Here is a 6785-nt window from a genome sequence, read left to right on the forward strand (position 1 = left end):
GATCCTCAGAGATATATACCCCAATTTTGAATCCAATTAAAATGGCATTCACTAGTAAATTAACCCATGTACATTCAAATCTTGATATAAAATGACATAGTCTCAAGATACCAATTAATTAATTAATTATGCAAAAATATGTCAGGAAAATTATAAATCCATCTATTCTGATGTTACATTTCAAAGGTCTTTAAGCCCCTTACGTATTAGAAGTATTATATACTACATCAATTCTTCTTCACTTCACTTAAAAGATAACACCAAAAAAATTTTTCACCATATGCTTGTTTTAGATGCAGTGAAAAAATGTTCTTTTCAAAGCATATGGTGTTATAATTAGGTGTCTGAATACAGTAAGGTTGGAAAGAGAACTGTTTGAACTAAATTGAAACAATTTGCTTCTCTAGTGCTTCACCCTTCCCATATCAGTATCTTCTCTGAGTTATCCTTGTTTTAACAAAGGAAAAATCTTAAGCATTTGAGAATGAGAACTATCTGCTGCTACCTACCTTCCCTATAGCAGATGGAATTCCAGGACTGCTTCCCCTTCCCTTTCACTGGGTAAACCAGTTTGACTCATATTCCCAGCCTCTCACTGAAGACTTTTGACATCATTCCAGCATCATTGACGTTTGTATCATGTTCTCTAGCTGGAAGTCTGCTTTTACCTGTGGCTTAGCTGCCTTCCTGCCACCTCACGGATTATCTTCTGCTAATGGTGAGGAGCCTGGTATTTTTTCTTCAATAACAGTCTTTGTTTTAACATATTCCTTCCTGTTTTGATGTATTCAATCATTGAATAAAAGAAAAAGTTTGAAAATAGATTCCGTATGATTTAATGATAGAACACTGGTTATTTGTTATGAGAAAATTAAATTTTAAAATTCATCTATTGAAATCTGGAAAACAAAACATCATGGTTTCAGTTCTGAACTTTTATATTGTTTTTAATAACTCATTAGAATGTACAAACATTTACCAGTATATTAAGGGTAGCTGGATTTGTTACATTTTTAGACAAACTCATGAGTATATTTGAATAATGGACCTTTTGTTTTAGCACACCAGTGCCTTATATTCCATTGATAACCAGTCTTTTTTTTATTTTAATTTTTTTAAAGTGCCTAACTAGAATGAATAATATGTGTTAATCTTAGGCATATGTTGTTTTCCACTAAATTCATTGCTGATATGGTAAGTTTCACTATTTTTAAGTCTATTTTTGTATCATCTATAGCGAGTATTTATGGTTTTGGGTAACAACTAAAACTGTCAGCAAACAAATGTGGATAGTACAGCAATATATATAGAAGATAGATGCTATTGAGAGTGATGACTCATCATCACTCGATGGATTGTTCACCTTGCATCTTTAGTGATAGTTTCTGTTGCTGAGAATGCCTGTGATTGCTCAGGTGCTCTGGAGACTGGTTCTGTTGAGCTGGACATGGTATTCTCCAGGGCAGTCTGGGCTGCAGCACAGTGGGTGACATGTCTGGGGCAGGTGGGTGGTGCATGAGGACAAGGGTGAGGGGGCACTAATACTTCCACCTCTTCACCTTCAGCCGGGAGCCCACACGTAAGCTGTTCTTGCCCAGCCTGAGATGGGGAGGTTAGCCCCTTTCTCTCTGTTGGTGACATGAATAATTTTCTCTAGCCTTCCCAGCACAATTACTTTCTTGCTTTTTTCTCATTTGTATCAGGGGAAGAGTACCTCCTGAGGTGAAATGCTGTAATGAGCCAAATTCTTTTCTCTAGGGCAATAGTTTGTAAACTTTAGCATATATCAGAATCACCGGGAAAGCTTGTTAAAGTAGATTGCTGGGCCTTGTCCCCCAACTTCTTGATTCAGTTGGTCAGGAGTGGGGTCATGTTATTTGCATATCAAATGAGTTCCCAGGTGAAGATGATGTACTGGTCTGGGATCCACATATTGAGAATGACCCTTATAATGCAATTGAGTGCCCATGCTTTGCTGTGGTCAGTCATCTCTGTGTCCCAGGGGGACAGTGTAATGATGTGCTTATTGGTGTAGGCCCCAGGGAGCTCTAAGTTGCCTAAGTTATCCCCTTTTTTTTTTAACTACAGGGCTTGACCACTTAAGTTTCTCTCTCCTGAATGCTTCCACTGAGAATTGTATCGTTAAAGGTGTTCTTTATACTCCCATAAAGCCTGGTTGTTAAAAAGAGTAACTCTCCTTTTCTTTACTGTGCCTGAAGACAAGCATCCAGGTCCTTTTCTCTTTGTCAGTTTTCAACCAATCACTTTGGAAAATGAATTTAATGAGATAAATACATTTAAGAAAGTTAAAAAGTTTGTAAATTCTCCTAACAGTGATCTCTGGTTCACAGTCTCAAACGCCCTTTTAAAATGGTAGCTGGAAGTCTCAGTGGGGTTTTCACTTGGTGATTTATTTCCAGGGATGAAGCTCAGCAGGGGTAAAATTTCCTTCTGATCTAGCTATGCAATCTCTTTCCTTCATGAGAACTTATCAAAGAAGAGTAATAGTACCTACGTCCTCATTCAGATGAAAGTATATATTTTTGAGGACGTCTGTGGCTCTGCCTTACTTCAAAATTATCCATCTGGAATTTTCTCTCCAAAAGGTAAAAGGCTATTTTGTTTTTTTAAATGGTATAATGGGTGATAAGTATGACTTTGTAGCCAGGAAGATTTAGAATGAATCTTTTGCATCTTATTACTTGTGTGATCTTGTGTTTGTCAAGTGAACAGGGTGAACCTCAGTTTTCTCACCTGTAAAGTGGGAATGCTGATACATACCTCATATAAGTATTTATATGAGACAACAGTAAGGTATTTAGCATAAAGCCTTAGAAATATTAGTTTTCAATGGTTGGCAGCAATTATTGTTATTAGTAATATTAATAAAAATAATATGTACTTAAATGTTAGGTATATGAAATGACTTCACTCTGAATGGTTCCTTGGTAGAATTCTAGACTTTGAGATTTGGACGAGACCTTAGAGGAACCTTCTCTCTATCACTGCTTCAGCTGTTGTTTATTGAGCACTTAAAATGTGCTGGTCACTGTGCTTTATGGGAGGATAAAGAACACCTTTAGTGATACAATTCTCAGTGGAAGCATTCAGAAGAGAGAAACTTAAGTGGTCAAGCACCCTGTAATCTATAGTCTTTGAGACACTACTCTTGGTCCTCTGAAAAAACTCCTGTGGGGCAGAACCACTACTCTAGACTGGCTTTCATTCCAGAATACTTTAATGTTTAGATATTTGTTCCACAAGTAGTAAAATCTGCATCTATACTAACACTGACCCACTGAACCATTCATCATGTGTCAGTCTAGAGAGCAGCACAAGCTCCTGTTGTTATTGTGTGACAGTAACTATGAGATAATATCCTCAAGAAGTTTGAAATAAAATTTATTTTTTGAGAGTTAAATGTTAAGAACAGTACAAAAAAGACACTTCAGATAGGTACATAGCCACCTTAAATGTGAGTGGTTCTGGGCCTACAACAGTGAACTCTAGCTAAGGGATTGCAAACTGAAAGCCGCAGAGAGCTAGACAGTTAAAAACAGTTCCAGACTACACCCCCCCAAAAAAACCCCCCTATTATAACTGATAAATGAATTCTGCAAAGTAGCAGGATACCAAATAAATATACAGAAATTAGGTGCATTTTTATACACTAGTAGAAAGGGAAACTAAGAAAACAATCCCATTTAAATTGTATCAAAAATATCTAAGAATAAATTTAACTAAGGAGGTAAAAGATCTGTATTTGTAAAATTGTAACACACTGAAAAAAGAAATTGAAGAAGTTACAAATAAATGGAAGTATATATTGTGCTCATGAATAGGAAGAATTAACCTCATTACAGTGTCTGTACTATCCAAAGCAACCTATAGATCTAACTCATTTCCTATCAAAATACCAATGGCATTTTTCATAGAACTAGAACTAATCCAAAAATGTATACAGAATCATAAGACTTTGACAGCCACAGCTATTTTGAGAAAGAAGAACAAAGTTGGAGGTATCACAATACCTGATATTAAATTACATTATAATGCTATAGTAATTAGAACAGCATGGTACTAGCATAAAAACAGAAACATAGATCAGTGGAACAGAATAGAAAGCCCAGAAATAAACCCATGCTTATAAGGTCAATTAATATATAACAAAGGAGGCAAAAATGTACAATGGGGTAAAGGCAGCCTATTCAATAAATTGTGTTGGGAAAATTGGACAGATAGATGCCAAAAAATGGAACTAGACTACATTTTTACACCATATACAAGATAAACTCAAAATGGATTAAAGACTTATAATTTTTTAAAGTACTGTAAAAAAGAAAAAATGAATTAAAGACCTAAATGTAAGACTTGAAACCATAAAACACCTAGAAGAAAATGATGCGGATACCGACCCGCAGTGTTTGGGTTATTATGGATGAAATGAGACATTAACACAGACTACCGTGAGTCCAGTTGGGGAAAAGGGACCGTATGGCTTCTCTCTCAAGGGGAGCAAAAGCCAAAGCCCTTGCTGAAACCCTTTATTGGGTTTCTCTGCACATTACATGATAGTCCTCATTTACTATGCACAGGTTGCTTTAGGTGGTTACCTTTTACGGAAAACAGAGGAGCCAATGCTGCTAATCATATCCCAGAAGAGGGATATTTGCAAATGAAAAGGGCAAAAGTAATGGAACCAGTTACACTCATCCTTAGAAGGTTTAGTTAGCATGGATTTTAGGAAGTTACTTTGCGGTAAATGTTTGCCACTGGGGGCTGGGCCCATGCCATGCAGAATGGTCTCCTACAGAGAACATAGGAACTAAGGAGCAGGTGGAGGCCAACACAGGGCTGTTACTCAGAGTGCCCAGCTTGGCTTTGGGCCCCAGGCCTCCCAGATGGGTGCTCTGCACCTGTGCCTGCCTGGCTACTGCCCATTCCCCCAGAGTGGTTGTGGTCCTGGCTGCAGCACACTACCTAAGTGTCTGGGTGATCCATGGACAGCAGCAAGGGCCATGATGACAGATTATGGCTGGGAACAGCACAGTGAACTGGAGTCCCTGGAGTCCATCTACCCTGTCTCCTTTACAGGCAGATGTTTCTCAGCTACCCCTCTGTAGACTCAGTCCTGCTCGTGTTCTCTCTCACTAGCAGTACAGCTGTCCTCTGAGGATGTTATGGGGATGAGTGAAGAGGGGTTTGAGAGTGTCATTAACTGGCACTATCAGAAAACCTTCCCAGTGAAAACCTTCACTATTACAGTGACATCTGAGGCTGGAGGAAATGATTAAAGTGTCCAGACTATTCTCAAGTTTACATAAGTGAATAATACCCAGATGAGGTCCCGACTTGTGAAATATTCTCCCTGAAAATCTAGATGATGATGGTGTCTCAGGCATTTTAAAGTTATTAGCATTACAGGCAGAAGGAAATTTTGGTATAGTGATGATTGTTACTTTGGTGACAGCTGTGTAAGAAAAGCTAAGTCTGATAGTGGGTCCAAAAAAACAAGTAGAAGAGAAGAAACACAAAGAAAAAGAAGCAGAAGAAACCCAAAAGCAATTATTTCATGGCACTCCTGATCGCAATTGAGATTTTCTTAAGTCGGAAAGCCAAGTTTGATGCAAAACTCTTGGAAATTAAAAATAAATGAATAAAAGAAGAACAAAAAGAAAAAAATAAATTAAGTGGGAAACAGTTATTTGAAACAAATCATAACCTCGACTCCTAAACCCTGGAAAGGGATATGAGTCTTTGATTCAGGAATGGATGACTTGGAGCTGGAGGATGATGAGGATGATCCAGACTGCAATCCTGCTGGCCCAGAGAGTGACTTGACTGACCGATGGACCACCCCCATCTGCAGAGAGGCTTGATGGCCACAGCACCTGTGGCTATGCTGAGAGGGTGTTGATTTTTCTTTTTTTCCCTGAGAAAAAGTAGTTTCCAGGAAAACATTCTTCTGAGAGTTTTCATCAATGAACTTTAAAAATGGACTTAAAATTTCACATGTATTAAAAATATAGGGAGAATATTTTCCTTAGCAATATTTTTTCTAATATATCCCCATTGGCAAGGGAAAAATAAATAGGACTAAAGAAAAAATAAACAAATGGGACTATATCAAACTAAAATTTTTTGCACAGCAAAAAAAAAAACTATCAACAAAATAGAAAGACAGTGTACAGAGTGGGAAAAGATATTTGTTAATGATTCATTTCATAAGGGATTAATGTTTATAATTTATAAACAACTCATACAACACAACATCAAAAAATCCCCCAAACAATTCAATTAAAAAATGGACAGAGAACCTGAATAGTCAGTTTTCCAAAGTGGACATACAGAGGGCCCATAGACACATGAAAACATGCCATGCTCAACATCACTAATCATTAGAGAAATGCAAATTAAAACCACAATGAGATATCACTTTATACCTGTCAGTATAGCTATCATCAGTAAAACAAATAATGTTCTCAGGGATGTGGAGAAAAGGGAATTCTAGTGCACTGTTGGTGGGAATGCAGATTGATGCAGCTACTATGGAAGACAGTATGGAGGGTCCTCAAAAATTAACAATGAAATGGTCTTATGACCCAGTGATTCCACTTCTGAGTATATATTCTAAGAAACCAAAAACACTAATTCAGAAGAATATACGCACCCCTATGTTCACTGCAGCATTATTTACAATAGCCAAGATTTGGAGGTAACCCAAGTGCCCATCAACAGTAAATAGATGAAAAAGTGGTGGTGGTGGTAGTGGTGTGTGTGTGTGT

The 6785-nt window shown here is 37.5% G+C and overlaps 1 pseudogene; it reads left to right on the forward strand.

Annotated features, from left to right (window-relative positions):
- Positions 1 to 5021: 5021 nt before the first annotated feature.
- Positions 5022 to 5879, forward strand: LOC118977453 (RWD domain-containing protein 1-like; annotated as a pseudogene).
- The last annotated feature ends 906 nt before the right edge of the window (positions 5880 to 6785 follow it).

Source organism: Sturnira hondurensis, unplaced genomic scaffold (assembly GCF_014824575.4).
Source record: "Sturnira hondurensis isolate 20B ecotype Veracruz unplaced genomic scaffold, ASM1482457v3 Scaffold0021354, whole genome shotgun sequence".
Lineage (NCBI taxonomy): Eukaryota > Metazoa > Chordata > Mammalia > Chiroptera > Phyllostomidae > Sturnira > Sturnira hondurensis.